General features: G+C 38.1%; 1 non-coding gene across 1 annotated transcript; it reads left to right on the forward strand.

Moving 5' to 3' along the window:
- The first annotated feature begins 14,595 nt into the window (after window positions 1-14,595).
- On the forward strand, window positions 14,596-14,702 carry LOC123893314. The gene has a single exon (XR_006803422.1). It is a non-coding gene; the product is annotated as a small nucleolar RNA R71 (small nucleolar RNA).
- Window positions 14,703-26,351: the final 11,649 nt, after the last annotated feature.

Raw genomic sequence — 26,351 nt, forward strand, 5'->3', positions numbered from 1 at the left:
GCGTTGCCGTTGGATCACATGGATGGCTGTGATTTGGAAGGAAGTGGCGAGGGCCACTTGGATGCAGCTGGCGGGCGCCATTTGCTCCTTGCTGGCGGGCGCCATCTTGTTTTCCTTGTGGGCTTGGCTGGCTCGTGGCTTGGGCTGCACTTGTGTGGCTTGGCTGCACTTGTGTGGCCCATTTTGTCCATTCTTGCTCCTTTTCGGTCCGTTTTTGCTCCTTTCTTCAACTCGTACATTTTTTATCTGTTTATTTAAAATATGAGAAATAAGTGACTATTTATATAATAAAACTTCGGAATCAAAATAAAAACATATAAAATATAATAGTAAATTAACTAAATAAATAGCATATTTTTAGGTGTATCAAACTCCCCTAAACTTGAACCATTGCTTGTCCTCAAGCAATTTAGCTTGCATATAGAAAACATTTGAAATGCGAAGCAACTCACACACACAGACTTAGAGAAAAATAACATCACGAGTACTCATACGTGGTCAGAAATTCAAATAGGCTAAGATTAATTAGTTAGGTTCTTTACACAATCAAGAAGGGTATTTCAACGACACACAAAGTTCTCCCTCTTATACATACCGAATTTGGATCATGCCGTTGTACTAAAATCTAAATTTTCTCCTTTGTTTCATCCTTTTTCATTCTAGACAGTCACATTAAGACCCTTTATCTATGTCACACACATGGTAAGAAAGCCGGTTAGCGTCTTTGTTCATCTTTTTCAACTCGCAATTAGCTTGATGATACAAATTTTGTATTAGCAATCATATAAATATATTTTTTTCCTAAGGTTTAACCGTATTACCACAGTATGACCTTATATATTTTTTTCTCTTTAAGGTTTAACCGTATTACCACAGTATGACCTTAAAAATTTGCTTAGATGATTCGCTTATATTCATCGACAAATGATCACGGTCGTTTCGTGGTCAAATAATAATTTAAATAAAAAAGTAAAACAAGGCAGTTAACCTTGGTCGTCTCCGAAGACTCACAATCGGTTTATCTATATTAGAAACAATTCAAAAACTGTAAATTATGGTGGGTTTGGTTTGTTAACAGAACGTAAGAAAAATGTGAAATTTAATTGGTTTAAAACGATCAATTCATTGGCTTTAGGTAACTCGTTCTTGATTCTATCATATGGTTCACAAAGAATAAATTAGTTATATGCTTATGTTCTGGTTGATTTATAAAACCGAATTAAACAAGCGTTACCAATTTTATACGAATTCCATTCAAACAAGCGTCAAATGCGTTCAACTAATCATAGGCAATAGTAAGCAAGCGTTACTAATGACAGAATAATATCCTTACTGAATTCAATCAGCACTTTTTGCTAAGCGCTCAAAGTTTATGTCAATTCCTATTCAATGTAATCTATGCAAGCGATAAACTAATTGAATAACACGGTGCGAATCAAATTAAAGTGATTAAGCATCATTATAATTCAACTTCATACTGAAATAAAGAACATGGAATTGACATAACAGAACATAAATATAAAACGGAATTTGCTATTAAAACAGACCTCAAGAATTTAAAACGAGTTCCTTGCACCAACGAATTGAAAGAAAGATTTAGTTCTCCATGTAAGTGGTGGCTGCTCTAGGGTTTCTTATTTCCGTGAACAGTGAATGACTAACCCTAGCTGCCTTATTTTCGGTTTAAATAATACATGGAACGGGCCTTAAAACAATTGGGCCGAAAAATATAAAGTTGTGCTGAATTAAATTCGTCTGGAACATAAACGCAGTTATTTGACACACTTGCGCTCCGAACTGGGTTTTGGCCTCAACATGAAAGTCGTATCTCTTGATCTCAGCTTTCCAACGCATCTTCCCGCGCCTTAATCCGATATTTGTAACTCCAGTTATGACCTGCGGACCGGAAGGGTGTCAAAGTGCTATTTATTCATAAATTAAGTCCGAAAATAAAATAGAGTTAGAAATAAACTTAAATATAAAAACACCTTAAAATAGTGAAAATAGTAAATTAAACCATAGGAATACACTAGTACAATAGTAGAAGAATGTGCATTAAAATGCACTGATCAACAAACCTACTTAATGTGTGACTTTATAGATGGTGTCCGACTGGATAGATAAACTACTAAAGGATTCCACAAATTTAAATCAAGAGATTTTGGCACAATGGTTATTCAAATTGATATCTATACTAGGGAGACTTCTGGGTGTTGGAAAAATACCGATTTTGTTGTAAAATTCCCTAATTTCCTTAACTTACCCTCTCGTCCTTTCTTAACCTATATACTTTCAAAGTGAGCTATTATCCTAAGTCTTTGGAAATTTATTTTTTATTTTTTTTTAATTTGGCTCAAGAAAAGGAAAAATTTAGAAAAACCAAAGAATATACTATAAATTCAATTTTTTATTATGCGAAAGGAAATAAAAATTCAAATAACTAAAAATTAAAAATAAATAAAGATAGTAGAATACTTAACTCCCCTAAACTTAAATCCAACAGTGGTAGATCATGGGGGAGGCTGTTGATGGTTTTGGAAATTATTGAACTGAAGTCTCAAACCGCCTAGCTCTTGTATGACATTGTCGAGCTGTTGTTGACGGTGCTCTTCTGAGCTCTCCCATCTATGATAATAGCCATGCATCTCATGTTAGTTTTGAAGAATTTGGTTTTGCTGGGCTTGCATGAATGTCATTTGTTCCATCATCTCCTCTTGTTGCTGATGCATCGCATAAAAGAGTCCATCGCGCTCCTTGTTGATAGCATTTAGAGCGCGCATTTCATAGAACACATCATTGACGGTACTCTATCTTGATGAGGAAGAACTGCCTGCAAAAGTGTTAGAAAAATGTGTAGTGTGTGCAGGTGGAACGATGTTGGCACCCCCACCAGCGGCAACATTTTGAGAAATGTGCGTGGGAGCTCTATTAGTCACAGGATCATCAGAGATAGTCATAAAAAAAATCAAAAATAAAAGAAAGCAAAAATTAAACAAGAATTAAAGAAAACTCATGGGTTGCCTCCCATGCAGCGCTTTGTTTAACGTCGGTTAGCTCGACTTCTTAACCCTTTAGATTAGTATGGTGCCTCTTCCAAACTCACGTTCTTAAAATTATGCCCAACATCCTTAGGTCTCCATTTGAACATGTCAAACCATCTCATAGGTGTTTTCCTTTTTCTTTTCTTTTTCTTGGAGGCAAACGGAGATGTTTTATTTTGGAAGATATTACTTTCTGGGTGGGCTTTTAGTATGTCGGGAGGTACTCGTTTAAAGGGTGTGTTATCGACCTTTGTTTCAGCTATGTCGAGTCTATAGCAAGAGCTTTTCTTTAAACATTTAGCTAGGTCGTCATTACCATTTTTTGGAGGGATGGGAGTTTTTAGAATTTCAGAATTTTTGGTTTTATCTTTCTCCATCTCTTTTCTACATTCTTTGACGACGTCTAACATATAGCAACTATCTTCAATGGCCGATGCGTTCATGAATTGTGTTAAGATAAATTCAACTTTTTCTTCACCTACTTCAAAGGTGAGCTTTCCTTTTTTCACATCTATTATGGCACCGGCGGTTGCTAAGAATGGCCTTCCTAAAATTATGGGTGTATTGGAATCTTCCCTAATGTCCATGACTATAAAATCAGTTGGGATAAAGAATTGACCTATACGTACTGGCACGTTTTCTAGTATACCTAGGGGGTATTTGACAGAACGGTCAGCGAATTGTATTGACATTTTAGTTGGTCTCAATTCTCCTAACTTAAGTTTTTCAAATATGGGCATAGGCATTAAGCTTATACTGGCTCCTAAATCGCATAGTGTTCTATCTATGACATGTTTTCCAATGACACATGGTATGGAAAAACTTCCTGGGTCTTTTAGCTTAGGAGGCATATTATTTTGAAGTATGGAGCTACACTCGGCAGTAAGCATAACAGTTTCTTCTTCCTCGATTTTTTTCTTATTAGTTAAGATATCTTTAAGAAACTTAGCGTACGAGGGCATTTGTGTGATAGCTTCTGTAAAAGGTATTGTGATGTTTAGTTTTTGTAGAAGCTCTACAAATTTCTTAAACTGCCCTACGTTTTTGGATTGTACTAATCTTTGAGGATACGGGATGGGTGGTTTATATGGTGGGGGAGGAACGTAAGGTTTCTCTTTCTCTTTGGTTTCCTCTCCACTATCCTCCTTTTCTTTTGGTTTACTCTCCTTCTCGGTTGTCTTATCGGAATTGGGTTGCATGGCAGGATTTTTAGTTCTAGGATCAGCTGGTCCATCGTATTGTGTCCCACTTCATAATATAACAGCATTCACATGTCCCCTAGGGTTTGGCTGAGGCTGGCCAGGAAATATGCCTGCAGGAGAAGAGGTAGATGCTTGTTGTTGTGCCACTTGTGCGATTTGTGTTTCTAACATCTTATTGTGAGTGGTCAAGAGTTCTAGCCTGCTTGTTAATTGTGAAATTCTGGTATAGCAGAACCAGATGTTGTATAGAATGTCGAGACATCTGGTCTGACATGAATAACACGGCAAGGCATGTAACATTAAAACGGATACTGAGAAATAATGTTTTATCAGATGTTCCAACATTCAATTTAAAGAGAATGTCATACTTAATGTTGTAACATCTTACGAAACATAATAAAATCAACAAGTAAATAAACTGCACAGGAAATTGTTAACCCAGTTCAGCCAACCTGCCTACTCTGGGGGATACCAATCCAGGAAGGAAATCCACTAATAGATCTAGTCACTAAGACCTCCAGCAAACCCTTTGAATTTACGTCTTACACTAAGACCTCCAGCAAACCCTCGGTTTACGTCTTACACTAAGACCTCCAGCAAATCCTAGGTTTACGCCTTATGACCTCGACACTACTCATGCAACTTCTGCCTAGGAACTCCTAGACATGAGATCCCATCTCACTTCCACACAGCCAACACAACCTGTGTTGTTCATATAATGTTGAATTAAATGTGGCGACAATCACCGTGACATATTTTACTCTTGCTTAAAAGCTTCGAGTAAATCACACATAGTTAACTCCGTACTTCAAAGCTTAGGAGTAACCTTAAAACATTACAACTCAATAAAACACAGTCCTACTCAAGTATTAAATCAATACGTGAGAGGCTCACAAACATTATCTCCTTGCTTAAAAGCTTCGGAGATATTAAATACTCTACTCATTACCTAAAGGTTTCTGAGTGAGGACATAGTGACCATCTCACAACCCGAGTGGTTCACTTACACCAACTCTCCTAGAGAGTGGCTTAAAGACACGAAACCCTAAAGACTACATCTTTGATGAACAATGGTTTCGGTTCATAAAATCTTGGCCTTGAGTCTTCTTTATATAGACAGAGCTAGCACGCTCCTGATCTTCCAAGATAAGCTTCAGAACACAGCTGGTCTTTGAGTCACGTCCAGCTAAGCAAATCAGACCTTAATAAAAACTTTCCTAAAATAGTTGATCCTCTTTAGGAAATAAACAATGTGTTGAATCATTCCATTAAGTCTTGATAAGAACATATCTGCACTAATAACGTCTTGATCAGATCAAATCTTGATATACACGTTTGTATAGTGGATTTCCATATATAGCAGATACGTGTAATAAATGCGCGAGATTTGGGCAATCTGACTGTCGTACCCAAACATGTTACAACATTTGGTCCAACATCTTTTGTACCTAACATGTTGAAACATTTGGTCCAACATCTTGCTTGTATATTTGTTTTAGCAAAATGAGGCCAACACACAAATATCCAACAATCTCCCCCTTTGGCAATTTTTGGCTAAAACAACTTCAGCCCATTAATAAGCACAGAGAGATTTAAAAACCATACAATCCTTCAAGTCAACGTGAGCACACAAATATGAAGGAAGGTAGAACATCTTCTATGTTACTTCCAAAAGATTTCCTCAAATGAAAATAACGCACAGGCTAAAGAAATAAACTTTACCATAAACCATCAGAGGCATACACAGCAGCGGAATCATAACCAACTTAGCTTCATCCTTCAGTAAAGAGAAATAAACTCTCATAAGCACACTTGGGAAAAATAAATTCCCACATCAGCATCAAGATGTTTCAACAATTTGTAGCGCATCATAACATCCATACATTAAGCACACATAGGCAAAGAACTTGATATTGCATTACTCCCCCTTAATATCAGATCAGAGAAAAACATATTTTTGCTCCCCCTGAATACATCAGCTCATGCATCTCATCAGGCCATCAGAAAAACTGGTTCTTACTCCCCCTGAATTCATGCATGTCACTGCACACACTACTACTTCTTCATAGACAGGCTAGACTAGCATGTCACAACATCAGATACAACATTATAAAGTAGCAGACAAACACAAACATACTACTCCCCCTTTTTAGCCACAAAATATGCCAAACAAAAACTTCATGCATTAAGAGCAATAGTAATGAACATCACAAAAATCCATAGTGCAGAATATCAGAGCATAACAGATCCATATATTAGTATCTAGCAATCCATAGTCTTGAAATAGCAGAAGCATTACATCACGTACCAACAGAAAAGGCAAATGTCCTCAACATTATGCTCCACATCATATAATCATCAGATACTATACATCACATACTGCTACCGCACACAAAACACATCACAGATCACAACTCCTTAAGCAAACCACAAAGTAGCAGTTGGGAAGAGTAAATTCTCACATAGCGGAGAAAAATAAGTTCTCATGCATTCAGGATGTTCCAACATATGGCAGGACATCATCCGGAGCAAACAAATAGAGCTTTGCACAACAGAATAGTAACTACTTACTGCATTATGCTACTTCCCCTCAAAATCAGAATCAGAGCAAAAATTAATTTTACTCCCTCCAAATACATTGACACATGCTTATCAGAATGATCATCAGAAAACAATTCTTACTCCCCCTCAATTTTATCATCCATATCAGCACATAAGCATACAGCAACGCATATTCAATACTACACCACTCAGATTAGCAGATGTCTAAGCATCAGATACCACATCATATAGTAGAACACATCCAACCACTAAAAGAGCATGCATATGTGTCAACATCAGGTAGCACAACAGACATTAGCAGCAAAACATATCATGTCTACCAACTACTTAAGTACTTCCCTTTTTAGTCAGAAGTGTAGACAAAATAGGGTCTTCATGCATTAATCAAATAGTACAATAGTAGAGATATCCAGGAACATAGTGCACAGAGCTACTACAAACAAAGACAACACCATGGGATACATACCTCATCAGATATAGATTAGCAGTGGAGTCATCATCAAATAGCCTAAAACAGATCACACTTCATCAGCACAAAATTTTCAACATGATGAACAAGATGTTTCACCATCTAGTAGCACATCAGATAGCACAGGTTCCTCCGGTATGGTATCAGAGCATTGACAACAAAGATGTTTCAACACATGATAGCACAACACATAGCACATGTTAGCAAAGATGTTTCAACATGTTTATCTAGCGTGGTATCAGAGTGAATATGAGCAATCACAAAATACGTCACATGTTAGCAAAGATGTTGCAACATATGGTAGCACAGCTTCTAGCACAGCTTCTAGCACAGGTTCTTCCAGCATGGTATTAAAGCACGTGGTCTTCCAATCAGGGCACGCAGCATCCATCTAACAGAAACTCCCCTTGTACACATGATCCCATCTTTGTGCAAAGGAAGCACGATGAAAGGAAACATTGCCACAGAGAGCAACAAGCACATTCTGAGGGATCTTTTTCCCACCAGACTTTTTCTTTGAGGCAGAGGGTGTGATGTCTGGTACATCCTCCTCAATATTATACTCAGAGTTACTTGAAGGTGCTTCCTTTCTGTTCAGACTCTATCTCTTCTTACTAGCAAGCACAATAACCTCATACATGTTCTTCAACCACTTCTTCATTAAGTGGCACAGTTTGATGCCTTTCTTTAGACTGAGAGACCCTTCTTCGACCTCAGTAGAATTCTCTTCATCAGACCCTGTTTCTTTATCAGATGAGTCAGATGGGTCAACAGATGTCCCAACATCTTTCACCACAGCAGTTTCTTGAACAGGTTTCTGGACAATAGTAACATCAGCCTTAGGTTGGTCCACAGATGTGTCAACGTCTGTCACAACATCCTTTTCAGGAACAGTTTGTTTTGATTTATCAATAACAGAACCAATAGCATCTTTTGTTTGAGATGCAGCAGCAAGAACATTACCATCTACAATTATGTTTGTGGAATCAGCAACATCCACCCCAGCAGAGATAATAATGTCAGGAACTAGCAATACTTCTCATAGCTTCTTTCTCCTTTAAAGTACAAAGGGAGAAATAAACTCTCATATACAGAGGAAAATAAATTCTCACACATCAGAGAGAAATAAATTATCAAAAATCAGATCAGGATGTGTAGACAACATGAGTGACATCATAGCATAACATATCTCATGAGAGCATAAAGCTAGAGGTTTCAGAAGCAGATCTGAAACTGTCACATAATCACATTTAAGTATCACATATCCGAGCATTATCGCATCTGATCACAACACATCTGAACACGTATAGTACTTCTCAGCAGAATGCACATCCACACAAACAGTCATAGCATGACCAGTTCTCTTTCAGTCATACTTTGAGCAATAGCTTGGTCACGTGGAAGATCATCAAGATCAGTTTCTTCCACCACATTATAATCTTCAATACTCTAAACCACCATCAGGTTTGTGACTCTCAGAACCATATTAGCATCAGCTTGGGAATTATAGAACAGGTTTCAACAACACGAACAGGTTGGTCCAAGATGTTTCAACATCTGATGTGACATCAGACTCAGGTGAGGTTTCTTTGGGGGACACAACCACAATTTTAGTGGGGGATAACAAAGTGACAGAATCAACAACTTTGAAAGATGACACATGAAAAAAAATTCAAAAAAAATGTCATCAACAACCACAACATTCATACTAGACTGACCTATGGTTTTAAGAGATCTTGGTTTATCTAGAATTACAATTTCAGAGACAGATCTCACAGATGTTTCAACACTACCCACAACATTTGAACTGACAAAAAAAAACCTTTAACAGATGTAACAACATTTGACTCAACATTATGGGGTGACAACTGAATCAATGAGGTTATCAAAACGAGTTTGGTAGGTTTATTAACATCATCAACAAACATAGATAGGCTTTTCTAGGATCTTTTGAGAGATAAGATTAACCTGGATAATGGATTTAGAAATAGGTTTCCTAGATGATGCACATTTTGTTGACCAAGCAGAATAGAAGTAGATTCAGATGGATTCAAAGTATTCACAGACCTTTTATGCATTCCCTTCTGACACGAGGTTGATCACGCTGTCCATTTCACTTCCTTGTTGATCTTACAGGAAACATGTCTCGAATAATGTTCTAACATTCAGTCAGACATTGTCGTCTTTTACTTGCATTTATCAACACATCTTCAAACATACTGTTTTCCACTTGATTCGAAGTGTTCTCCTTTCACTTAGACTTAGTGACACATACCAAGACATATGAATATCACATTTGTGACATCTCTCAATAATGAAGACTCTTGGAAAGTCCTTCCAAAAAAAACTGTAGAGAAAAATAAATTCTCCCAGACTCAACCATTTAACGACTCGAGAGATATGTGAATAACTGATATAATTATTCAGCTTTACATGACTAGAATCAACCATGCCTTGTTAATAATTTCATAATGTCACAACATGTTGTCTGACATCATATTCTCATATGAGGCAAAGATCTCCAGAAGCTTGTACAACACTCTAGACAATATATATGTACCAATGCAATCCACAGAAAAACACATGACTCTACCTGTCATAGATAATCAGGGCTCCAGCTGAAGATGAAAACTCGAGCACTAAATGAAAACATGCGAAAGACTTCATGCTTTCATGTTGAAGGGCAACACCAACTCCCTCAGTAGAGTCGATTCTGAGTCAGATACTCTCACTTCTTGAGAATACATCCAAGCATTCTGACCTCTTCAGTTAACAAGGACACATCTGATCAATGTCATAGCAGAACCACACTATGTATCATGACCTTTTGAATAGGCAGGATGTCATGCATACAAGGTGTAAAGTCACGCACAAAGTCCAAAACATCTTAGTTTGCTTAAAAGCTTGACTAAGATCCTGATTATCAACCCTTTTCTAGAGTGACATGCAACAGAAGAAAACCAAAGACAATTATCAAACCTCAGTATTTGACAATATTCTTCTGCCCTTACATTCACTAGTAGTTGTTGATACTAGTGGAATAAATAGTCATGCATTGCTAGAGCATACTATTAAAACAAGATCAGAACCTCCACATTCTGATTCACATAGTCAGAAACACGTCTTCTGACCACATAGCTTGAGCACTCCCATGCAAAGTCTCAGGCACCTTCCACAGAACAACCATCAGTAAATATGATGTTACAACATCATTTGGGACATCAGCTTCTGATTTTGGAACCCAATTACATTGGTTCATAAATCATCATTCAAAAGGACTCATTGTGCATAGACATCCTTCAAGAAGCTCCCAATAGAGTACCATCAATGCAGATCCTCCAGGTTTTTCAAAACACCTGAATACCATGAAGAGAAATATACTCTCCGAACAATAAAGTTCAGACTACATAATTGCACAGCTCTTCAGACAAATATATCAGTTTTATGCATAACTTCAACAAAGGATATACATATACTTAGCTCCCATTAAAGTATTTATCATTTGTCAGATAGGATTACCTTCTCACACAAGGTAGGACATTAGATCTGACATCATTCTTCTGCACATATATGGCACCAACAGATAACATCCACTCATGACAATTATTCTTACAAAAAGTCATTCCAGATTAGGTCAGTTGCTTGACCTTGTACTCCACCCTGAGTAGAACCAGCTTCCTTGGCTGAAGAAGCAGATGTTGGAGAAGATGTTTCAACATTAATTCTGACATCAATCTCAATCCCATCGGTTTCATCCTGAACTATGGTCTGAAGATACCATAGTAGTCCATAACTCTTCCAAGGGGACACAGGAGAATCAACCATCAGTAGTTGATCAACCTTCAATATCAAATCATCTACACATGCAGGGACGTGCATATTTTACATCTCAAAAACTTCTTCTAATGTTCCAACCCCTTGTCTTACTTTGAGATGTTTGATGCCATTCTTCTGAACCTATAGAGGAGATTCCCTCTAACAGGTATCTGGAACACTTTGATCCAACATAATATCAGGTACCACAGATGTGACAGTACTTAGCACAACATCAGTCTTAGATGCCAAAGATGTACCAACATTCGACACAACATCATTTTCAGAGCAGATCCTTTGAGAGACTCATCAACAAACTCACTTGTGACCTTAGTGGAAGCATTAAATACATCAGATGGATTTCCCTTGATTAGTGTGCACCAGACAATGGAGAGAGGGATGCAACATTTACTTCCTTTCACTTCAACACAAACACACATTTTGAAGGGAAGTAAAAACTTCGTCAATCTTAATTCAAAAGATATCTTTAACGCATAAGGTAAAGAATTAACTTCACCGAAAATACCAGAGAACCATAATCCTTTGGTCCCAAAAAATAAATCCTCCTTGTTTAATCATGCATTCATATAACTAGATATTATCACAAGAATATAACATGCATGGTTAAAACATCATATAACACATCAACATTGCACACAACTTCAACTACCACTTACTTGGATCAGACATGAACTAACCCAAGAGGTCAACCATATGTTGATCATATCCCAACAAACTTATCTAAGATATGTTTCTAGCGTAGAAACCATCTCAGACACAGATGCCTCCTCTTCCAGGTCAGGAGAAGGTTCCAAACATATGTAACCAACACACACACTTGTTTAGCACCCAAGCATCTGCCATGCCCTACTGTCATCCAACAAGATTCTGCAGAATCTGATCGTCAGATGTTCCGTCAGATGTTCCAACATCTAGTAAGACATCAGTTCCCTTCTAACGAAACACACCGAGAAATCCTTTATCAAAGACACTGGACGTTGACTTTTCAGAGTTTAAAGCAAAAATAAATTGCTCATAACTTCCTTCAGACCCCTTTTTAACAAACTCATACATGAGTGCCTTTATGAGTGGACTTGAGATCACCCCCAAGTATCTTTGGCATCTCTAACAAGTTAATTAAAAAACTCTCCTCGAGCATCACCACACCAGGGCTTACATCATAGAACAGAGTGGTGCATCCTCAACAAACAAAACCACCAGGAGTTTTCCATCAGATATATATGCAGCGGAATTCAAACCACAAAACTCCTCAACAAACTTCAGGCACACTACAATAACACACGTTTGAAAATAAATCAAACCATACAACAACTCATCACAAGATCTACACGCCTGAACAACAAAAGATAGGTCTAATACACACCCTATCATGAATAGTCCATCCTCCACTTCTAGGGACCATTCAATCAATGTGAACTTCTCCAAGTTCAAACAAATTTTCAGTATTCCTTACTTGCCCATAACCAGAAAGTATCTTCCTTAAGATCTCATCCAGAAAACAGAACAGGATGCCTGCTCTGATACCAATTGAAATTCTGGTATAGCAGAACCAGATGTTGTATAGAATGTCGAGACATCTGGTCTGACATGAATAACACGGCAAGGCATGTAACATTAAAACGGATACTGAGAAATAATGTTTTATCAGATGTTCCAACATTCAATTTAAAGAGAATGTCATACTTAATGTTGTAACATCTTACGAAACATAATAAAATCAACAAGTAAATAAACTGCACAGGAAATTGTTAACCTAGTTCAGCCAACCTGCCTACTCTGGGGGATACCAATCCAGGAAGGAAATCCACTAATAGATCTAGTCACTAAGACCTCCAGCAAACCCTTTGAATTTACGTCTTACACTAAGACCTCCAGCAAACCCTCGGTTTACGTCTTACACTAAGACCTCCAGCAAATCCTAGGTTTACGCCTTATGACCTCGACACTACTCATGCAACTTCTGCCTAGGAACTCCTAGACATGAGATCCCATCTCACTTCCACACAGCCAACACAACCTGTGTTGTTCATATAATGTTGAATTAAATGTGGCGACAATCACCGTGACATATTTTACTCTTGCTTAAAAGCTTCGAGTAAATCACACATAGTTAACTCCGTACTTCAAAGCTTAGGAGTAACCTTAAAACATTACAACTCAATAAAACACAGTCCTACTCAAGTATTAAATCAATACGTGAGAGGCTCACAAACATTATCTCCTTGCTTAAAAGCTTCGGAGATATTAAATACTCTACTCATTACCTAAAGGTTTCTGAGTGAGGACATAGTGACCATCTCACAACCCGAGTGGTTCACTTACACCAACTCTCCTAGAGAGTGGCTTAAAGACACGAAACCCTAAAGACTACATCTTTGATGAACAATGGTTTCGGTTCATAAAATCTTGGCCTTGAGTCTTCTTTATATAGACAGAGCTAGCACGCTCCTGATCTTCCAAGATAAGCTTCAGAACACAGCTGGTCTTTGAGTCACGTCCAGCTAAGCAAATCAGACCTTAATAAAAACTTTCCTAAAATAGTTGATCCTCTTTAGGAAATAAACAATGTGTTGAATCATTCCATTAAGTCTTGATAAGAACATATCTGCACTAATAACGTCTTGATCAGATCAAATCTTGATATACACGTTTGTATAGTGGATTTCCATATATAGCAGATACGTGTAATAAATGCGCGAGATTTGGGCAATCTGACTGTCGTACCCAAACATGTTACAACATTTGGTCCAACATCTTTTGTACCTAACATGTTGAAACATTTGGTCCAACATCTTGCTTGTATATTTGTTTTAGCAAAATGAGGCCAACACACAAATATCCAACAAATTGCTTAATTTGCTCATTAGTGTGTATGTTTTGATTTAGGAATTCCTTGTTAGTTTAAGTTTGTAGGGCTATGAAGTTCTCCATCATCAATTAAAGGTTTGACTTCATAGGAGCATTTTGAGCAGGTTTTTGGAATCCTGGTGGCGAAGGAGTAGGTGCTTGGCCAGGTGCATATAAAGCGTTGTTGCTATTGTACGAAAGGTACGGGTGATTTCTCTGGTTTTGGTTGTAAGAGTTCCCTTGAGTGTAATTTACTTGGTCGGTGGAAGCTTCGGTTAGAAGTCGACATTCAGCGAAAGTATGACTTTGAGCTCCGCACAACTCACAATTTTGTATTGTTGCAGCGACGGTGGCTTTGGGTGCGTTGGTTAGACTCTCTATCTTTTGAGTTAAGGCATCTAACTTGGCGTTGATGTGGTCCATGTTGCTGATTTCGTACATTCCACCTTTCGTTTGAGGTTTCTCTACTGTTGTTCTCTCGTTTCCCCACTGATAATGGTTCTGAGCCATGCTCTCGATAAGCTGATAGGCTTGGTTGTATGGTTTATCCATAAGTGCGCCACCAGCTGCGGCGTCTATTGTCATTCTTGTATTATACAAGAGACCATTGTAAAAGGTGTGGATAATTAGCCAATTTTCGAGCCCATGATGAGGACATATCCTAATCATTTCTTTGTATCTTTCCCATGCTTCGAAAAGAGATTCGTTGTCTCTTTGTCTAAACCCATTGATTTGGGCTCTTAGCATAGCAGTTTTGCTAGGCGGGAAATATCTTGCTAAAAAGACTTTCTTCAACTCGTCCCATGTTGCGACTGAGTTGGATGGTAGAGACTGGAGCCAGGCTCTAGCTTTATCTCTTAATGAGAATGGGAATAAGCGAAGTCTTATAGCTTCGGGAATGACACCATTTGCTTTTACTGTATCCGCATATTGCAAAAATATAGATAAGTGTAAATTGGGGTCGTCCTTGGGGTTTCCGGAGAATTGGTTTTGTTGTACGGCTGACAACAATGAAGGTTTAAGCTCAAAGTTATTTGCTTCAATAGCGGGGGCAGCGATGCTATTGTGCGGTTCTTCTTGCGAAGGAATAGCGTAGGACCTTAGTGGTCGTTCTTGTGGTCCTTCAGCCATATCTGGTTCGTTAACTATATCGGGAAGAGGGATCTCTAATTGATTTTCTAAATTTCTACGTCTTAAAAGACGTTCGGGTTTGCTAACTAGTTGCACCAATCTTTCGCCTCTAGAGCGAGTGCTTGGCATGCAACAAACGAACTAATCGGGATAAAATAAAAATAAAAATAAAATAAAATTGCCTTAGTCTCTACGGTGTAACGCTGGAGTTACGATATCGACTAAATTGGTCCCCGGCAACGGCGCCAAAAACTTGATCGTGTGACGCGACAACGTGACTGCAAGTATACAGTCGTGTCGTGTAGTTTTAAAAGATATCGAACCCAAAGGACCAATAATCGACCTACCGTATTCTAGTGTTGCTTTGTAAATCTAAGGCTTAATGTTTTAAGGGATTTTGATTAATTGAATAATTAAAATAAGAAAAATAAATATTTTTTTAGATTTTTTATATGTAAATAAAATATTGCTAGGACGTGCTATTAGTTGCTTCAGAGGGTTCAATGCTTAATTCGTGCTAGACAAACTGTTAAATTTTTGAAACTATATTGATTTAAAAATACCAATCTCAGCTCTCGCAAATCTTGACTAGTATTATAAATTATAAAGGTGGTGCTTAACTCTCGTCCTCACACCCGCTAATAAAATACTCTTTGAAAAACAATATAATTTAATTAACTCTAATCCCAACTCTCGTTGCGAATTAGATTTAATGTTCAGTTTTTACTATCTAGTAGAAATCTCACGCTCTCGCTCTATTGATTTTTACTTTAATTAATTCTCACTCTCGTGACGAATTATAGTCAACGTTTAATTAAAAACTGCTTAGGAAAATAAAACAGTCGCCAGTTTTCAAGAATTATATTTGATTTAAAAACACTAATCTCAGCTCTCGCAAATCTTGACTAGCGTTATACTTAGATAAAATAAATGCTCAGCTCTCACACGCTCACTTACCTATATAAGTACCTTTGAAAATCAATATAAAACTCATTAATCCTAAATAGCTCTCGCGGACTTTAGAACTAACGGTCAGTTTTAACTATCCGACCCTAAACCTCAACTCTCGTCAATGTTGGTTTATTGCCTTTAAAACAATCCTCACTCTCGTGACGAATTATTTGAAAACGTATTTATTTAAAACTGGTGGTTGAAAACTATTAAGCACGAATTAACTACCGAACCCCTATTAGCTACTAACTACACATCCTAGCAACGCTAAATTTAGCTAGACATAACTAAAACTAAAGACATAAAAATAAAATAAGCAAATAAATAAAAGGACATAATAAAAATAAAAACTAAAATTAAAAGCATAAAATAAAAGCAATAAAATAAAGACAAGAAATAAATAAGACCATAAAATAAAATAAGAACCTGAAATAACAAAAGGAATCTCGAGTACGGACTCCGACAGCGTAACGGTAGGAAATAAAAAAAAACTTATTTTATTCTCAACGGAGAATAAAATAATACTAAACTCTCAACTTTAGAGAAGAAAACCTTGTGGTACTAAGCCTAGTTCTCAATTCTCCAAGTCAAGTGTTATATTTTTGAGTGAAGAGAACTAGCCTATTTATACTAAAATACAAGGAGGAAAAGACAAGAACTGGCCGATGTGGGACTTGTAAAAATTCTTCGCGTTGCCGTTGGATCACATGGATGGCTGTGATTTGGAAGGAAGTGGCGAGGGCCACTTGGATGCAGCTGGCGGGCGCCATTTGCTCCTTGCTGGCGGGCGCCATCTTGTTTTCCTTGTGGGCTTGGCTGGCTCGTGGCTTGGGCTGCACTTGTGTGGCTTGGCTGCACTTGTGTGGCCCATTTTGTCCATTCTTGCTCCTTTTCGGTCCGTTTTTGCTCCTTTCTTCAACTCGTACATTTTTTATCTGTTTATTTAAAATATGAGAAATAAGTGACTATTTATATAATAAAACTTCGGAATCGAAATAAAAACATATAAAATATAATAGTAAATTAACTAAATAAATAGCATATTTTTAGGTGTATCAGTTGACCTTGGGTACTTATGTACTTCGTGAGGAAGCTAACAAGTGGTGGAAGAATGCTAAGCTGAGGATGGGAGTTGGTGGTGTGGTAATCACTTGGGAGATGTTCAAGGGAGAGTTCTTGAGGAAGTACTTTCCGGCTGATATTAGGAACAAGAAAGTGGTGGAGTTCATGGAGCTCAAGCAAGGAAACATGTCTGTGGCGGAGTATTCCGTGAAGTTTGAGGAGCTATGTGTGTTTAGTCCACACTACAACACCGTGGAAGCTGAGAATGACAAGTGTGTCAAGTTTGAAAATGGGTTGCGCCCGGACATCAAGCATCTTATCGGATTTTCTCAAATCCGAGACTTTGCAACTTTGGTGGATAAGTGCCGTATTTGTGATGATGATGGAAAGGCCAAGACTAACTACTACAAGGCTATGAGTGACAAAAGAGGAAAAGGTCAAGACCGTGGGAAGCCTTATGGTGACTAGGGAAAGAGAGTTGTTGAGACTAGTGGTGGAAAGAAGAAAGGTAGCGGTCAATGCTATAGGTGTGGAGAAGTGGGCCATAAGTCTTATGAATGCCCAGGGAAAGGAGACAAGTGTTTCAATTGTGAAAAGTGGGGACATAGATCCGATGTTTGTCTAGTGAAGGTGACTTGCTTCAATTGTGGTGAAGAGGGTCACAAGAGTCCTATGTGCAAGAAGCCGAAGAAGACTATGGGATAGGTGTTTGCTTTGAGTGGAGATGATGCGGATCAGGGGGATAATCTCATTAGAGGTACGTGTTTCATCTATAACACTCCTTTAATTGCGATTATTGATACGGGAGCAACACATTCTTTTATATCCGTTGATTGCATGAAGCGTCTTAGTATACCTATGTCTGAAATGTCTGGTCGTATGGAAATAGAAACTCCTGCTAATGGTTCTGTAACTACCCGTCTCGTATGTCGTGACTGTCCTGTAACCGTATTTGGTAGACACTTTGGAATGGACCTAGTATGTATCCCACTTAGTGGAATAGATGTTATCTTTGGTATGAACTGGTTGATATTTAATCGAGTCCATATCAATTGTTGCGAGAAGACCGTTGTATTTCCTAAACCGGAGGAGAGTTTGCATTTGATGAGTAAGAAGGAAGTAGTAGAATCATTGAAGGAACCTGTAGAGGTGTATGCGTTGTTTGCATCCTTGAAGATGGAAGGTGAAGTTAAGGTGGAAGAGTTGCCGATTGTTTGCGAATTTCCCGATGTATTTCCGGAAGACGTGTCAGATGTACCGCCGAAAAGAGAAGTAGAGTTTACGATCGATTCGGTACCTGGTACTAGTCCGATATCTATGGCACCGTATCGAATGTCAGCGTCAGAATTGAATGAGTTGAAGAAGCAACTAGAGGAACTACTTGAGAAGAAGTTTATTCGACCTAGTGTATCGCCGTGGGGTGCACCTGTGTTGTTGGTTAAGAAGAAAGAAGGGAGTATGAGGTTGTGTATTGACTACCGACAGTTGAACAAAGTGACGATCAAGAATAAGTATCCACTTCCGAGGATAGATGATTTAATGGATCAATTGGTTGGAGCTTGCGTGTTTAGTAAGATTGATTTGAGATCCGGATACCATCAGATTAGAGTGAAAACGGAGGATATACCAAAGACTGCTTTTAGGACGAGGTATGGTCATTATGAATATTCGGTGATGCCTTTTGGTGTGACCAATGCACCTGGTGTTTTTATGGAGTACATGAATAGGATTTTTCATTCATTCTTGGATAAGTTTGTAGTGGTATTCATCGATGATATTTTAGTTTACTCAAAGTCCGAAGAGGAACATAAGGAGCATTTACGGATTGTTTTACAAGTTTTGAAGGAGAAGAAGTTGTATGCCAAATTGTCGAAGTGTGAATTTTGGTTGAAAGAAGTAAGTTTTCTTGGTCATGTGATTTCAAGTGGAGGAATAGCGGTTGACCCAGCGAAAGTTGATGCCGTATTGCAATGGGGAACGCCGGAATCTGTTTCTGAGATAAGAAGTTTTCTTGGATTGGCTGGTTATTATAGGAGATTCATTGAAGGATTTTCGAAGTTGGCTTTGCCTTTGACGCAGTTGACTCAGAAGGATCAAGCGTTTGTTTGGGATGTGAAGTGTGAAGAAAGTTTTCAAGAGCTTAAGAAGAGGTTGACTACCGCGCCTGTGTTGATTTTACCGGATGCTAAGGAATCTTTCGTCGTGTATTGTGATGCTTCGAAGATGGGACTAGGAGGTGTGCTTATGCAGAAACGTCAAGTTGTAGCGTATGCGTCGAGACAACTGAAGGTTCACGAGAGGAACTATCCGACACACGATCTTGAATTAGCCGCAGTTGTGTTTTCATTGAAGGTGTGGAGACATTACTTGTATGGATCTAAGTTCGAAGTCTTTAGTGATCATAAGAGTTTGAAGTATCTATTCGATCAGAAGGAGTTGTGTTGGATATTTGAATTGGCTTAATTTTGCTAAAACAAATATACTAACAAGATGTTGGAAAACATGTTACAACATCATATTTATTCAAGGAAATCTCGCGCATTTATGAGAGCATCTGCTATTTATGGAAATCCACTTAAAGAGCACGCTTAATGGAGATTTGATCTGATCAGGAATTTTAAGGATAAGATTAGACTTAATGGTACAACGGTATGATCACACTTATCCTAGAAAGTCCCTTAAACACTTTTGGAAAGTTTCTATTCATTCTTGATGAAAATCAAAAGAGAATCAGATCATCTTTTATGAGCTACGAGGAGCGTCCTATTCTTTCTGAAGTTAGAAGAGCGTGCTACTATGCTATATATACGAAGACAAAGCTCAAGGCTAAGCATCTCATTTTGAAAAAGTATTAGTTACACATATTGAGTCTTTGTTGAGTCTTTTATTGTTTGATTGTAATTCTTGCTTGTGGATTCTATAACACGAGTTAAGAAGTAAGTTTATTATTTTAAGGTGACTCCTAAGCTTTGAAGTACGGAGTTTACCGTGTGTGATTCACTTGACGCTTTTAAGCAAAAGTGAAGTGTTGTCTTGACAAGTTGTCGCCACATCATTCCTAACATTGTTTAAACAACACAGGTTGTGTTGTGTGAGTGGAAGTGAGATGGGATCTCATGTCTAGGAGTTCCTAGGCAGAAGTTGCATGAGTAGTGTCGAGGTTATAAGGCATAAACCAGGGGTTTGCTGGAGGTTTTAGTTTAAGGCGTAAATCCTAAGGTTTGCTGGAGGTCTTAGTAACTAGAGCTATTAGTGGATTTCCTTCCTGGATTGGTATCCCCCAGAGTAGGCAGTTGGCTGAACTGGGTTAACAATTACTTGTGTCATTTATTTATTTTCTGTCAGTTTTTATATGTTATAAGATGTGCCAACAATAGAAACAACATTATTCATAAAGTAGTTGTTGGGACATCTTCGGTAACATCATTCTAGTGATACCAGAATTTCAATTGGCATCAGAGCAGGCACCCTGTTCTGTTATTTTGGGTGAGCTCCAGGGAGAGTACTTTCTGGTACAATGGATAAAGAAGGAGGGTCAGTGTCTAAGCCTCTTTTACTGACAGGTCCTGAGAACTATGATTATTGGAAATCTCGTATGGAGGCTTTCATAAAATCAATTGACAGCAGGACATGGAAGGCTGTGTTACGTGGATGGGAACCACCAATGGTTCTTGACAAAGATGGCAATAAAACTGATGTTAAGAAGCCACACGATGAATGGACTAAAGATGAGGATGATCTGGCACTTGGCAACTCCAAAGCCTTGTATGCAATTTTCAATGGTGTGGATGCTAACATGTTCAGGCTTGTCAAGAGATGCATTACTGCTAAGCATGCCTGGGAAATTCTGAGAAAAGCTCATGAAGGAACATCGAAAGTGAAACTATCTAAGCTTCAGATGCTCAAAACAAATTTTGAGAATCTCAGAATGAAGGAGGAAGAAACCATTCATGATTTTCAAATGAATGTGCTTGACTTTGCAAATTCGTTTGATGCACTTGGAAAACCTATCTCAGATGAGGAGCTAGTTGGAAAAATTCTCAGATCTCTGCCTAAAAGATTTGATATAAAGGTGACAGCTATTGAGGAGGCTCATGATCTTTCAAGTCTAAATTTGGATGAACTCATAGGATCACTTCAGACCTATGAAATTGGCCTAAACAGGAGGAATGAAAAGAAAGATAAGAATCTAGCCTTTGCTTCAAAGAGTGTTGCTGATGACTTACAAATTGAATCTGAAGGAGAAGAAAGCTTAGCTGAGTCTATGGCTATGCTTGGGAGACAGTTCAACAAGTTGATGAAGAAAGTGGACCAAAGACCCAAGTCAAATGGTCGATTCAACAACAATAAACAGTCCATCTTTCAGAAAAAGACAAATGAAGATGAAAGAGGAGTAAGATGCCATGAATGTGAAGGTTTTGGCCATATCAGAACAGAATGTCCAACCTTTCTAAAAAGGCAAAAGAAAAGCCTTGTGGTTTCATGGTCTGATACAGATTCAGAGGAGGAAGAGTCTGCTAAGTTTGTTAATGCATTAACAGGAGTTTGTGTATCTGACTCAGAATCATGTAATGATGAGGTAACTTATGAAGAACTAGCTGCTACTTACAAAGATCTTCATAATAGAAGCATAGAGGTTTGCAAAGCATTGGAGAAACAGAAGAAAATCAATGGCAAACTGCAAACTGAAAGAATTGAGTTACTCACAAACATTGATAATCTCAACATCAAGGTTGAAGATCAGAGTAGCCAAATTCATCAGTTGGAGATTGAAAAATCCAAACTCCTAGGTAAGATTGCTGAACAAAGAGAAGAAGTCACCAAGCTAAATGCTGACTTGGATCAGGTCACTAAAGTGGCTAAAATGATGACCAAAGGTACTGATGCCTTTGAGGAAATTGTTGGTGTTTTGATTGGCTACATTTTGCAAAAGCCAACCAGCCAGATGCTGAACTGAGATGTTGTAGCATTATAGTACAGCATACTGAAGCTCTGTTTTCGTGCAGAATTTTTATTTCAAATCTGAGTCAAGATTTGCTTCAATTATATATTCAGGCACGTGCGTCTGGGCAAAACGAGCCTTGCTCAGCAAGTTTTATTGAAGTCGGTTGAAGGAATGTTATTTAAAACAAAAATATAATTATATTATATTTTTGGCGTTTTTTTTGTTTGGTACAACATGAATTATATTTCTGGAAATAATTTAGGGTTGGCCACAATTCCTACAGCTGTATTTGTCTGAAGACCTAGCTTGCCCATCAAGACAATTGAAGACTATAAATATGTGAAGCCTCAAGCTATTCTACTCATGTATTCTAAACCGTGTTCTTTACAAAGTGTGAGTTTTTAGGGTTTAGAGTTTGTGTCTTTTGTCAGCCTTTCTTGTATCGTTGTGATGCAAGTTTAGGACTGTGTTTGTGTTGTTTATTGTAAGCTGCTCCTAAGCTTTTAAGCACGGAGTTAGTTTGTGTGATTCACTCATAAGCTTTTAAGCAAGAGTGTTGTCTAGTTTCTAGGAGAGTGTCTCCATCCTTACAATCATTATTGACACCAACATAGTACGTGTTGTTAGAGGGAATTTGGGACAGGGTCTCATTATCTAAGAGGTTCTTAGGTAGGATTGCACGGGTAGTGTCTAGGTGATAAGTCAAGTACCGGGTGTTGGTCGAGGGCTTTGAACTAGAGCTATTATAGTGGATTCATTCCTGGATTGGTATCCCCCAGAGTAGGTGACGTTGCACTGAACTGGGTTGTTGGTGTTTTGATTGGCTACATTTTGCAAAAGCCAACCAGCCAGATGCTGAACTGAGATGCTGCAGCATCCTCGTACAGCATCCTGATGCTCTGTTTTAAGTGCAGAATTTTTTCTGTCAATCTCGTTCAAGATTTGCTTCAAATATTAATTCCAGCACGTGTGTATATGCAAGACGAGACTTACTGCACAAGAATTGTCCAAGTCGGCCTAAGGAAAGTTATTAAAAACAAAAATATAATTATATTATATTTTTGTTCGCTTTTTTTTGTTTGGTACAACACAAAACATATTTTCAATTTTAATCTAGGTTTGGCCGCAATTCTCACAGCTGTACAAGTCTGAAGACCTAACTTGGACATCAAGACAATTGAAGACTATAAATATGTGAAGCCTCAAGCTATTTTATTCATGTATTCTAAACCGTGTTCTTTACAAAGTGTGAGTTTTTAGGGTTTAGAGTTTGTGTCTTTTGTCAGCCTTTCTTGTATCAATTTGATGCAAGTTTAGGACTGTGTTTTGGTTGTTAATTGTAAGCTACTCCTAAGCTTTGAAGCACGGAGTTAGTGTGTGTGATTCACTCATAAGCTTTTAAGCAAGAGTGTGGTCTAGTTTCTAGGAGAGTGTCTCCATCTTGATTATTATTATTGACAGCAACATGGTACGTGTTGTTAGAGGGAATTTGGGACGGGGTCTCATTATCTAAGAGGTTCTTAGATAGGATTGCACGGGTAGTGTCTAGGTGATAAGTCAAGTACCGGGTGTTGGTCGAGGGCTTTGAACTAGAGCTATTATAGTGGATTCATTCCTGGATTGGTATCCCCCAGAGTAGGTGATGTTGCACTGAAATGGGTTAACAACTATCTGTCTTATTTATTATTCTGCAATTTATTTATTTATTTCCTGTGTTCTGCGACTGTCTTGCTGCAACGTATGCTATAGCATCTTGTGCAGCATTGTGTTCACTGCGTGCCAGATTTCAATTGGCATCAGAGCAGGCACCCTTTCTGGTTATAGGGTGAGCTCCAGGGAGAATGTCTGGCAACATGGACAAAGAAGGAGGGCTTGTAAGCAGACCACCGCTTCTAGTTGGTGTCTCCAACTATGATTATTGGAAATCACGCATGATTGCTTTCCTAAAATCTATGGATAGCAAAACTTGGAAAGCTGTTCTGAAAGGATGGGACCCCCCTGTGGTCATGGACAAGGATGGAAAGCCAACACTTGAACTAAAAGCTGAGGAGGACTGGTCTAAAGAAGAAGATGAGCTTGCTTTGGGAAACTCAAAAGCATTATATGCATTATACAATGGGGTAGACAAACACATCTTCAAACTGATCAAAAAATGTGTCTCAGCCAAGGAAGCATGGAAGATTCTTGAAACTGTTCATGAAGGTACTCCTCAGGTAAAAATGTCCAAATTACAGATCCTTACTACTCAGTTTGAAAATTTACGTATGAAGGATGAGGAAACAATTCAAGATTTTCATATGACTATTCTAGATTATGATAATCAATTTGATGCTTTGGGGGAGAAAATTCCCGAAGAAAAGTTAGTAAGAAAATTGCTCAGATCTCTTCCAAAGAAATTTGATATGAAAGTCACAGCTATGGAAGAAGCCAAAAACATATCTCAGATGAAGCTGGATGAACTGGTTGGATCACTCCAAACTTATGAAAGTGTTGTAAATGGAAGAAGTGAAAAGAAAAATAAGAGCATTGCTTTTTCATCAAAAAATGATGAAGAAGATCTAGAAGAGGATGAAGAATCTAATGAAAGTATCTCTGAAGCTATGGAGTTGCTGGGAAAACAGTTCAACAAAGTTCTAAAACAAATGGACAAAAGACCCAGACCAAATTCTAAGAATGATGCTCCAGGCACTATGCGCAGCATTGTGAATCAAGGAAAACCTAAGAGTGATGAAAGGTCAAGCTTAAACAAGAATATTCAATGTCATGAATGCGAGGGATATGGTCACATCAGACCTGAATGTCCAACATATCAGAAAAGAACGAAGAAAGGACTAACTGTCAGTTGGTCTGATGATGATGACTCAGAAGATGATACAGCATCTGTGACTGCCAAACATATCTCAGTCTTAACAGGTACTATTATATCTGATATAGAATCTTGTGATGGAGAGGTAACCTACGAAGAACTTGCTGATTCTTACAGAGAACTCTGCCTCAAGAGTGGAGAAATATGCAAAGTCATTGAGAAACAAAAGGTAACCATCAATCAATTGAAGGCAGAAAAATTTGAAAATATATCAAAGATGGATGAGCTCCAGAAGAAGGTAAATTATCTATCCTCTGATCTTGATGAAGCTAAGGAAGTCATTGAAAAATTAAATGCTGACATTTGGCGTTTGAGAAAATTCTCTGACATGTTGTATAAAGATGATGATCATCTTGATAAACTTCATAAAGCTGATGGTCAACTAGAAGAAATCTTAGAGAAAAATGTTCTAAAGCCTAAACATATTGGGCTTAGTTATGAGAATGTCAACAAACACAAAGGTTACAGCCCAGATCTCACGTACATGCATCCAAAAGAAACTCATAAGCGAAAGATGCCTCAACAGATGCTACAACATCATAAGCAGCATCCCTTGTCAAAGAACAAAAGAAAACATCACTCTTGGATATGTCACTACTGTGGCAGAAAAGGGCATATAAGACCTTTTTGTTACAAATTGTTTGGATACCCTAACAGGCATCATCAGCCTAAACCAGTTTCCACAACTGCCTCCACTCAACAAGAATGGAAACCTAAAGGTAAGAATGTGAAGACCAGTGATGATACTCAACTTGAGAAGAAGATTACTGCTCTGATTGCTCACACATCACTTAGAGCTTCATCAAGGGAAGACTGGTATTTTGATAGTGGTTGTTCAAGACACATGACCGGAATTGAAAAATTTCTTGTTGATTTAAAGTCTTACTCAACTAGTTTTGTAACTTGTGGTAATGGTACTAAAGGAGAAATTGTTGGTATAGGGGAGCTCAACAGTAATAGCTTGCCTAAACTAAGCAATGTGTTGTTAGTAAAAGGATTGACTGCAAATTTAATAAGCATCAGTCAATTATGCGACCAAGGGATGAAGGTAAACTTCACCAAGTCTGAATGTTTGGTTACAAATGATGAGGGTGAAATTTTGATGAGGGGCGTCAGATCAAAAGACAACTGCTACTTATGGGTTCCCCAAGAAGAGGCAAATGTGTCGACATGCTTAATCACGAAAGAAGATGAAATAAAATTGTGGCACCAAAAACTTGGTTATCTCAACTTAAGAAGCATGAAGAAAGCTATACCTGAAGAAGCCATCAAGGGCTTGCCAAATCTCAAGATCGAAGAAGGAAGCATTTGTGGTGAATGTCAAATTGGAAAACAAACCAAGAAGCCACATCCAAAGCTGCATCATCTTACCACTACCAGAGTTCTTGAGCTTCTACACATGGATTTGATGGAACCTATGCAAACTGAAAGCTTAGGAGGA

The sequence above is a fragment of the Trifolium pratense genome, linkage group LG6 (genome assembly GCF_020283565.1).
Source record: "Trifolium pratense cultivar HEN17-A07 linkage group LG6, ARS_RC_1.1, whole genome shotgun sequence".
Taxonomy (NCBI): domain Eukaryota; kingdom Viridiplantae; phylum Streptophyta; class Magnoliopsida; order Fabales; family Fabaceae; genus Trifolium; species Trifolium pratense.